The 11,459-nt window shown below is 33.1% G+C and overlaps 1 pseudogene across 1 annotated transcript; it reads left to right on the plus strand.

The window, feature by feature from the left end:
• Positions 1–532: 532 nt before the first annotated feature.
• On the plus strand, positions 533–5,612 carry LOC145130691 (chromatin-remodeling ATPase INO80-like; annotated as a pseudogene). Its single transcript, XR_013717760.1, has 17 exons — positions 533–626; positions 738–811; positions 862–993; positions 1,079–1,342; positions 1,419–1,531; positions 1,584–1,688; positions 1,788–1,944; positions 2,055–2,252; positions 2,356–2,505; positions 2,577–2,842; positions 3,020–3,424; positions 3,503–3,960; positions 4,048–4,103; positions 4,199–4,264; positions 4,349–4,431; positions 4,513–4,646; positions 5,368–5,612. The product of XR_013717760.1 is annotated as a chromatin-remodeling ATPase INO80-like (transcript).
• Positions 5,613–11,459: the final 5,847 nt, after the last annotated feature.

The raw sequence follows: 11,459 nt of genomic DNA on the forward strand, positions 1-11,459 counted from the left end.
ACACAGGAAAACATAAACCCTAAAGGGCTTAAAAACCCGCGCCATCTCATTTGAAGTCAGTAGCCCCTCCTTGGCACTTGCACCATCTACTCTGGGGTTTAGGGTTTATCATAACCAGTCGGGATGAAGTCGGTAATCACTCGTGATGCTGAACTTCATAAAAGAGTTCTTCTCCGGTATTAGCATCTTCCTGGGTAGCTGAACTTCTGTCATCGCTCGGTATTGATCTCAGCCTCCTATTCACCCCTCTACAGCCTTACTTATAAGTCCACACCACACTTGTTCTTATCTTGTTCTGTATCTTCTTCCTTCTCTTATTAGAGTACTTTACATTTTCTTTTTGCTTTGATCTTTCATGGTATGGATGTGGTGTAATAGAGAATGTGAAGTATATTTATGTATTTTATGTATGCCTTCAGGGCCTATGCTTACGGGGTATATAACTATATATTTATATTTATATCTATTTATTATTTATTTGTTTATCTCTTTATTTAATGTTGTGTTATGCACACTGACACTTGGAGCAAAAATGAATGAAGAATATGGATATATTGTTCCATCTAAGCCTCATCAAGTCCCTAATGGAGTACCTCTTGTGGGTAGTTCTGAAGAGGAAAGAGAAGGTATTTTCTCTGCAAATTTTGATTAATAAATAGCGATTTTTAATGTTAAAAGAAATCTTGTCGGTTTATAATGTCATATTATTAATTTTAAAAAAAATTGAATGTGAGCAGGTGATTTTGGAAGTGTGATAATCCATGGTGGAGTTGATATAGAGAAAACAGTTGCTGTGATGGGGCCCACATTTGTCCATTTTGCTTAGAACTGAGTCAAGCAACCGGTTCCCCTGTTTTTAAGAGAAGACTTGCAACGGGACCCACAGATGATCCTTTTGAGGCATTGGTAATCTCACATCAAGATAGACTTGTATCCAATGTTCGCCTTCTTCATTCAGCCTTTTTCTTCATTCCACAGATAAGGGCACCTCCTGTAAGTGTTTTCTTTTCTGATTATATTAATATAAAACAAGTTATTTAAGTCGTTGACATTGTTTTTTATTTTATGTGATTGGTAGATTGATGCGGAGTGTCCAGATAGGGATTTTGCTTACAGAAAAGCTGAGGAATTACATAATCGTTGGATTAAGAGGGTGTTGCTTGGATTTGCACGCACTTTTGAATCAAATGGACCTAATTAGCCAAATGATGGTGCTATTCACCATTTGATACAAGAAATCGATAGTGAACTACCTGTTGTACAACCTGCTCTTGAGCTCACTCATAAGATCTCTGGTTCTTGTCCACCTATGCAAAGTTTTGATCCAGCCAAGATGCTCACAGTAAGATTATTATTTAACAATAACATTGATGTTTCTTGCAATGATTCCTAACTTGAATTGATGGTATGGTGATTAGGACTCAGGGAAGCTTCAAACACTTGATATACTGTTGAAGCGGTTGCGTGCAGGAAATCATCGTGTTCTCCTGGTTGCTCAAATGACCAAGATGTTGAATATTATCGAGATATAGTATCAGTATCATCAACTAAATTATTGTTATTATTGTTTTTCTTTTCTAAAGTGGTCATGCTTTGATGCAAGACTACATGAACTACAGATATTTAAGCCTTGATGGATCCTCTACCATAATAGACCGTCGTGACATGGTCAACGACTTCCAGCTACGGTGAGAATGAATGAATCACAGAATCACTCATTCCATTCCTCCTCTGTTGATTCCATTCCGCCATAAAATGATAAAATATTTATATGCAATCTGTTGTAGGAATGATATCTTTGTATTCTTGCTGAGTACAAGAGCCGGTGGGGTGGGGATCAATCTGACAGCTGCTGACACTGTCACTTTTTACGAAAGTGATTGGAATCCAACTCTTGATTTACAAGCCATGGACAGGGCTCATCGCTTGGGTCAAACCAAAGATGTTAGTTTTCTTACTTCATTTATTTATTTATTTATTTATTTATTTTTTTACCAAAAATAACCTTATCAATAATGTATGTATGTTATATTTATATGTATATGTGTATGTAGGTTACAGTGTACAGGTTGATATGCAAAGAAACGGTTGAAGAAAAGATTTTGCATAGAGCGAGCCAGAAAAGTACAGTTCAACAACTTGTGATGACTGGTGGTCACATACAGGGTGACATTTTAGCCCCTGAAGATGTTATTTCTTTACTCATTGATGATGCACAGATGGAGCAGAAGCTTAAAGATATTCCAGCTCAGGTACTATAAATTAATAAATCATATTGCTGCATGCATCATATTAATTAATTATTAAAAGGGGAAGGGTTGTCATTTTATAAATTATGAAATATGAAATATGTAGGTTAAAGATCGACAAAGGAGAAAGGGTAGGGCGAAAGCTATAAGGATAGATGAAGAAGGTGATGCACGCCTGGAAGACATTACGGATCCTGAACCTCCATCGGATCCGTTCAACACCTCTCCTTCTGAGAAACCAAGCTCGTCTAAAAAGGTATGTTGAAGGCTATTTTGGTCTTTTCATAAAAAACGACATGAAACATGAAATTCATCATATAACATTATTTGCAGAGAAAAGGTAATACAGAGAAAGGGCCTGCAAAAGCAAGGGCTCAAAAAGGTTCTAAAAACCCAAATTCAACAGTAACGGAGTTGGATAACACGGACGTTCACCGCCAGAAACCCAAGAGACCAACAAAGAGTGTAAATGAGAATCTTGAACCCGCATTTACAGCTATGTATCAAGATTAGAAATTCCATATTTATATAAATGCAAATGGAAATGCACCACTCCTGGCTTTTAAAGCTCCAGAATAACCCTCCTATATAAGGTATAAAAATTAAAAACAAACATCTCAATTCTCAAGTGATGTCAGAATAACTCTTGATATAGAGAAAACAGTTGCTGAAATAACTCAGTAAACCTCAACTACTATTACTATTTATTGATTCAGCTTTATTGTATATATGTATGCTCCTTCATGTAAATGGTTTATTTCTTTTTGCAGTCATACAAGTCCAGGTTCACTAAAAGTTGTGTATGAAGGAGTTAAAACGACATCACTTTATAATACCACATCTGTTAGTGCTGACATTGTGTTAACAACATATGATGTGCTGAGACAAGACTTATCTCATGATTCTGAAAGGAATATAGGGGATAGGCGACTTTTAAGATACCAGAAGAAGTACCCTGTGATTCCAACTTTTCTGACTTGAATATTCTGGTGGAGGATTTGTTTGGATGAGGGTCAAATGGTGGAGAGTAATGTTGTTGCTGCAACAGAAATGGCAATGCGCTTACCTTAATACAAAGAAAGCTGGATGACTTATTTGGGCTTTTAAGGTTTCTTAAAGCAAGTCCTTATGATGTTTTCAAGTGGTGGGTTGAAGTTATTAGGAATCCTTATGAGGTAATAACTAACTAAAATTCACATATTTAACTATCAATCATATTATCACTGTAAGAAGCCTACCTAATCCTTTTGTAGGGGATACACCACCGTGCTTAGAACCACTGATTGTGAATGTCCAACATTTGATTGTGAATGGGTGTGGTGGCACGTTTTTTGAGTCCTACACATGTGTTTAGTGATTTTAAAAATTAAACAGATATATGGAATGAAGTATGTGAATAAAGCCTCATATCCATCCATTCAAGGTAATTTGCTAGAACCTCTTATGCATACACGTGCTAGAAAGGTGTGATCTTCTGGCTCCCAATTATTCAAACCATCTCTCATCAAATTGTCATATAATTAGGTTCTCATTTCGTTTTTCTTTTCTTCTATTGTGGTATGACTCTCTGTTGTTGGTATGACTCCCTGTGTTGTTTAAAGTACAAATTAGATTGTAAATGGGCCTGAAGTGTTGAGTAAATTTGTTGGTGAAACTGAGAAAAATGTAAGAGACTTATTTTCTGATGCTGAACAAGATCAAAGATCATGAGGTAGGATTAAAAAATCTTGACTTTTATACAAGTTTGTTTCTTTTTTTTTTTTTTTTTTTTTTTACCTTTTTGTTCATATTTTCCCAGGGGATCAAAGTGACTTACATGTCATCATTTTCGATGAAATTGATGCAATTGGCAAGGTATGTCAATCCCATATTTTAATATTCTGACATTTTTTAATTTTTTAATTTTCATTTTCAAATATTCATCATAATTTATTTTTGTAAACTTGCAGTCTAGAGGTTCTACTAGGGATGGCACAGGGGTGCACGATAGCATTGTGAATCAGCTTCTTACAAAGGTTTGACCAACCATTTAAAGTCAAACTGTATAATCAACAAAAATGAATTAAACTAACACTGAATTTCAAAAATCCATTTTTTAGATAGATGGTGTGGGAGCACTGAACAATGTGTTGCTCATTGGTATGACAAACAAAAATAATCTGCTTGATGAAGCTCTTTTGAGGTGAGTCCATTAAAAAAATCTTGTTAACTAACTTTTAGTCCTTTACCATGTTTGCTGATGTGTCATCTCCTAATTGGCTAGGCCTGGTCGTTTAGAAGTCCAAGTGGAAATCAGCCTTCCAGATGAAAATGGTCGTCTCCAAATTCTTCAAATTCATACAAACAAGATGAAACAGAATTCTTTCCTAGCTCCAGATGTCGACTTACAAGAACTTGGTATTTTTTTTATTATATATAATTCATACTTACATTTAAATATATTGTGATCAAGGGTCAGAAACTGAGGATCAATTTCTCATACATCTGTTCCATCAGATTTTGGTATTTTCCGTGTTTCTATGTTTTATCGGTTTTTTAGTTGAACAAAGTAATAAAAGTAGCAATGAAATACATAGATTTTGGTATTTTGGTATTGTGCTCTCGGCTACCAACAAGTGACATGACTGAATTGCTAAAGCTCGTTCTAAAAATAAGTTGAAAATGATCTTATAGACTTCCTGTAAGAATACACTTATTTAATCATATAATCAAATGAGTAACTTTATATATTACCATTCGTGGATCAAAGTGAGGGTTTTTATCAGGGTCCACTTCTAATCCTGGTTTCAGAATTTGGAATGCATCTTTCTTCTGTTTGTTAATGTTAACTTTAAGTGTGCTCAGGGTCTATTTTTTTGGTGATATGTTAACTACAAGTCAATATGCAGACACTCACATGTTTTTATAGCTATTTGAATCATCCTTACTTATTGGTTTTTTTATGTCCATGTTTAAAGGGGTTTTTGATCCAATTAGTTTAGGGTACAATTTTCTATCTATAGTATGCATTTGGATACAGTTGTCAGTTGATTGAGAATATGGTTTTAGTTTGACTCAACATATGCACCTTGTTCTGATTTTGCTGAATCTAATGTTGTAATCTGCTTTGCTGAAACAGGTTTGGTTTATAATGTGATGAGAATGCAAGAACATGGTATTTATGCGGCCTTGTAGTGTTATTCTAGATGGCAATCTGTCGCCTGGTATTATTGCAATGTAGTATTAGGTTATATAGTTAGAGAAAACCTCTTAATAACAATGTACAATCGGATCCCCTTAATACCAATGTAACAATTTTTTAACATGATGTTATGGATGAAATTGATTGTTTTGGTATATATTTGTTTCCATATTTTTGTATTATGCGTAAAAGAGTATAGTATATGCATATTGTAAATGGTTGTTGAATTTTATGACACGCAAATGCGTGTCATCTTCATTTACGACAGGGGCTATAATGATACGCAATGCGTGTCATAAACGCGCGTCGGAAGGTTACGCACGCAAATGCGTGTCGTCTTCCTTTATGACAGGGTCTTCCTTGATACGCATTGCGTGTCGTAAATGAGCGTCGTAAATGCGTGTCGTAACTGCGCGTCGTAAATGCGCGTTGTCTATAGACGACGCATAAAAGCGTGTCGTCTCTCGTTATGACAGGACCTTCCTTGACACGCATTTGCGCGTCGTCTGAGCGTTTTACGACACGCATTGCGCGTCGTAAAAAGGCTGTTTTTCTAGTAGTGGAATATGTAATATTATAGAATTAAGAGTTAATGTTACAAGAATGTTGTTAGTTTAATTATTAATGTGTTGTTTATAAAGACATATTTTTTTATAATATTGTTGAATCTTGAGTATCTATATTAATTTTGTTTATGTACATGAATTGAATAAATGAAAAAATCAAAAGCCAAAAGTCGATGAAACTAAAACAAATAATCTCAATGATTAGAAAACCATTGATAATTTGAAAACAACATTTCAACATAGTATCATAATTCTCCATCATCTGGTTACCTTGTTAGACAAAAGGATGAATAGGAATCTCAAAAAGTCTTATCAAGTTATAGTCAGATAACAATGCACCAAAAACCATAAAAAATCTATTACATGTTTGTGACATATAAAATCTGTTACATATCCATTAATCTCGATACATATAGTTGAAAAAGTCTAGCTTCAAACATTCAAGTTCCTTTCAACTTCTGGAATCCAAAAGAAATAACCATCAGGTCAAATGATTTGTTTACAAGAGCTATATTGTGATTCAACCTTGTCACTTAGAACTACAAAAAATAATATACCACCACATTAACATATAATAAAAATAATGTGCATTCATATGACTTTAATCATAAATGTATGTTCAATATTCTATAAGAAAATATGCGGTAACATGAACTAATCAACAACACGATGTTGATAATTGGAATTAATAAATCTATGATCAATATTCTATAAAAACAATTGATATTGGTAACAAAATTACCTTGGGTTTCCGATTGATTTTCCTCATGATGGAGAATATCTGAATAACCAATACTTAACATAAAACGCTAAACATAGTATTGTTCTAATTATGAAAATATGTAGTGTTATATATATTTAAACAAATTTATGCTAAAAAACCATCTTCAATCTTTTTTTGTTTGAAATAAAAAAAAACCATTTCATTGTATTAAGGAGTTGGTTTCTATAGAAAATCAGATAAAATACAAATGCATAACATTATACACAGTAACGATGTCAATTATTATTGAAACAAAGTCATAAATTCTACTTCATGGTGTAATGTTCTAGTTTGTAGCATAATATTCTAGTTATGGTTAATACTATAAGATATATTTAACATATGGTATAATGTCAACATTATAGATTCAATCAGGTTTTAATGAATAGAGTAAAAAATTATATGACAAGGAGGATTATGACTAACCTGAACCTATTCTACTTCATGCAAAACTAGTCAATATATCTTTTACTTAACATGCAACTGACAAGGAGGACTATGACTAACCTGAACCTTTCACTAAGATATTACATGTTCTTTAATCTCAACATATGTCGTAAGAACTTCTAATTTGAAACATTCAAGTTCCTTTCGAGCTGGGCTTCATTAACTTAATTTCTCTGCAACAAAAATGAATGAATTTTTAGAATATATATGGATTAAAATAAATACTATGTTTTTACAAGTGATTCAAACTTCAGATGGATTAAGATTTACAAAAATTATATTCATAACATTTCAATGATAGAATTAAGTTAGTCTAATCAGAATAATATACACTAGTAGAGAATCACATCATGTAATAACATATCACTGATGGTATGTATCCAATGGATATAACCAGAACAATATACATTCTTATGAAATTAATCATAAAATAACTCATTGTTAACATATACTAGCTTTAGAAGAACAATAATTTATTTAATAGCATCTAATATTTTTTTAGTACAACCCATTTCCTACATGTTAACAAGAGCATATTGAAACAAAAGTGTGGTAAAATACATCTCTAACCATCCGTGTTTAAAGAAAATGACATATTTTAACAAAACTAAGGTAAATTTTATAATATTAGTCAATATTGAATTATTTTACTCCAATCCTAACTCATATTTTGAAAGTATACTCATTCTTAAAGAGGGCTTTATTTATCGAAAGGAGGGGTGATACATCAGAATCTTTATTCATTCAGGACTTTCATCAAATATGTAGAATGCATGTATAGTTTAAGAGAATTTTCTCAAGAACAATAATTGATTTCAATCAATCAATATGATGGTTGATTGCAGAAATCATGAATTATACATATATTAATTGGAGAAATGACTAGTAGCTTATGAGTCAATCAGTTTATGTTACAAGGTTAACAATTGAACATGTTATATGCGAGTAACAATGAAAGCAATGAAAACAGAGAAAAGAAAATTCAAACCTTGATCAATTAATGAAATCGTGATGTAGAATAAAAATCACAGTTTGAAAGATTATTAGCAATTGTTGAAGATGAAGATAAGTAGAAATCGAATGAACACTTGAACCTCTACCTTGGATGAAATCGATGATCACAGAGCTAAAATCGATAACAATCTTGTAATGAATTATTGGTGTCGATAGATGAAAAGAAACCTCAATCACGCAGATTATCAATTGCAGATGTAGAAGAATGAAGAACGTGAACTCAAAAAACACAAAAATCGCAACTTTAATAGCTATTATTTAGCATTGTTCGATCAATGTCCAAATCAAATTGATTATCGGTTGAAAGAATAGAAGATTTAAGGAGATAAAAGATTGATCAGAGTGAATTGAAGAACAATGAATGTTGATCCAGCGAATATCTTGGTAGAAGAATCGAAGCTGATGATTTCTTGATGACATGAAGATAACGCTAACATTGAATCAAATCTGATCATCTAAAATTTAACCTAGTGACTAATCTACCCCTCATTAACTAATCAATTAGATTCATTAGGGTTAATCATGTTTTTTTATGAGCCACAAGATCAGTTTTGATCAAAGGCTAAGATTTGGTCCCCATGTCTCACAAAATATAGGCGGTCTCAAATTACCTCTACCTATATATATATATATATATATATATATATATATATATATATATATATATATATATGACAAAATTGCAAAAATCGTCCCTTTGGTATGCATTTTTTTGGGGTTTTAGTTCAAACCACAAATTTTTTGGCATCGTGGTCCTTTTAGACTAGTTTGTATGTGAAAATAGTCCCTCCGAAAATTGAAATGACTATAATACCCTTATGGTATTTATTTTTCATTTTTCTTTCATTTCTTTTTAAATCTAATACTAATTTATTTATTTTAATAATTAATAAAATAAAAATTTCTCTCTCTCTCTCTCTCTCATCGAAATTCTGCAAAATAACAAAAAATTAGAAAAGGAAGTGAAAGACCTAACTCTTGTTTCTCTTTCATTCCCTTCCCCTTTGTATCTTCATCTTTAACCAGAAACAATGAGGAAAAGACCGATTTTGAACAAAAAGTGGCAAAACCCTAACAAATTTCATTAAAATTTGATCCTCTCTTTGTGGGTATTGTTTATGTTTCTTAAATTTGGTACCATGGATTACGATAGCATTGAGTGTGTTTCAATGTTTTTTCCTTCAAAAATGTCGTGGCAATCTGGATGATCATTTGTTGTGTGATATCGAAGGTACTGGTCACCATCTCATCTCCGCAACCATCATTGGTGTCGACGGTAGTGTTTGGGCTAAGAGCTCTGCTTTCCCCCAGGTATCTCACATTTGTATCTAGTAACTCTTATATCTTCGATCGTGATTTCATGATTTGTTCATGATTCTATGTTTTGCTGTATCTAGCGATTTGAAATTCCATTAGTTGTACGCCATTGATCTGTATGTACAAACTTAATGTACCCTCCGATTCATCAGGTTCTATATCTTTTCTTCTCTTAATTCTTATGATTCTGATTCTCAATTTTATATCTATTGCTGCTATTGTTCGATTTGGATTTGGCTTAAACATATGTTGATAAAATGTTATATGTATTGATTTTGGGTAAAAGAAAGGATTCCAAAACATAGGTTCTGCTCGTTTTTGTATGCCTCTGTTAAGAATCGATAATTGCAGGAAAAGTTTGAAGAATAAGGGTTGTTGGCAAGGAGGAAAAACAAGGGGTAATGAAATCGTTGTTGGTGGGTTTGGGTTGCTAGGAGGAAGAACAAGGGGAAGGGATTGTATGTTCTCGATTATATGTGTGTATACATATACGTTCTTGATTGTGTATGCATGTTCTCTCTTAGGAGCAAAATAATCATTCATCAGATTCTATATATGTTTTTGAGGAAGAACACGATCACGGAGGGGAGAAAGAGAGAGAGAGAGAGAGAGAGCCTTATATTTTAATTTAATAAAACATTAAATTAAATAGAAAAAAGATTAAAAAAATATCAGGAGGGAATATTAGTCATTTCAGTTTAGCAAAGGACTACAACCACAACCAAAATACCTCAACATGACCACCAATCCAAAAAAGTCATGGTTTGGACTAAAACCCCAAAAAATTGCATACCACAGGGACCATTTTTGCAGTTTTGTCTATATATATATATATATATATATATATATATATATATATATATATATATATATATATATATATATATATATATAGAGAGAGAGAGAGAGAGAGGAAGGATCATTTGAGAACCCATAGTTTCCCGAGAACTCGAGAACTAAAAGTGGAGCGTTGGATGAAAAAAAAGGATGGCCAAGATGCATTGTGGCATTTTTGTAAATACATAGACAAAATAAAACACAGGGGTATGATTTTAAAATGAATCAGGGGGCATTTTAGGAATAAAATAATTCTTTTAATTCCCCATATTAAATCTCTCTCTCTCTCTCTCTCTCACGCCGTCTTCTTCACCTAATCACCCCTCTTCCCTAGACCGACCTCAAATCCTCAATCACTGATTTCCTCCATGATTTCCACCACCTAACGCCGCTACCGTTGATCTGGAAAAAAAATCCATTTCATCGATCCATTATGTCATAAATCGATCTACAATGAAGATCCCCAATGATTGAGAGATTGAACTACATGATGGCTGCGTCCTTCTTCCCTCTCGAAGTTTCGTGCCCTAATAAATCAACCAGAGGTTCGATCTCTCCAGACCTCCTGATTCATAGGTTCAATCGGTGTCGGCGCTGTTCAAGTCTTCGACCAATTTCTTCAACTGCGTTTCAATTTCAATGAGATCAGGTCTCGCTTCACTAGTTGGACATTTTAGCAAATTATAGGTCTCACTTCTCAGGTAAATTAACCTAATAACATAGAGTTCGATGTTTGAGATTGGAATCAAAGCTCCTTTTTGTTACAGGTTCCTAAACTAGATTTTGAGTTCCGACTTCATGTTTAATGGTGCTTGCATTTGATTATTCTTAACATTTTCAGCTTTCTAATTCAATCCGATTTGAATGTTAATAGTGTTTACCTTTTTTTATTGTTTTGTAGATCACTGTAGATGGTGAAATAATCGGACTTCATCATTTTAAGCATATCCGACCTTTGGGAAGTGGAGATACTGGAAGGTATATTGTCTGAATGTGTTCATTGACTTTTCCAATTTCTATCATAAATTTATAATCAATTTGTTTACAATTTTATAGAGTTAGGGTTTATAGAGGTAGGCTTTTTT

This window comes from Lactuca virosa, chromosome 8, assembly GCF_052849685.1.
Source record: "Lactuca virosa cultivar CGN04683 chromosome 8, Lactuca_virosa_CGN04683_v6, whole genome shotgun sequence".
NCBI classification, from domain to species: domain Eukaryota; kingdom Viridiplantae; phylum Streptophyta; class Magnoliopsida; order Asterales; family Asteraceae; genus Lactuca; species Lactuca virosa.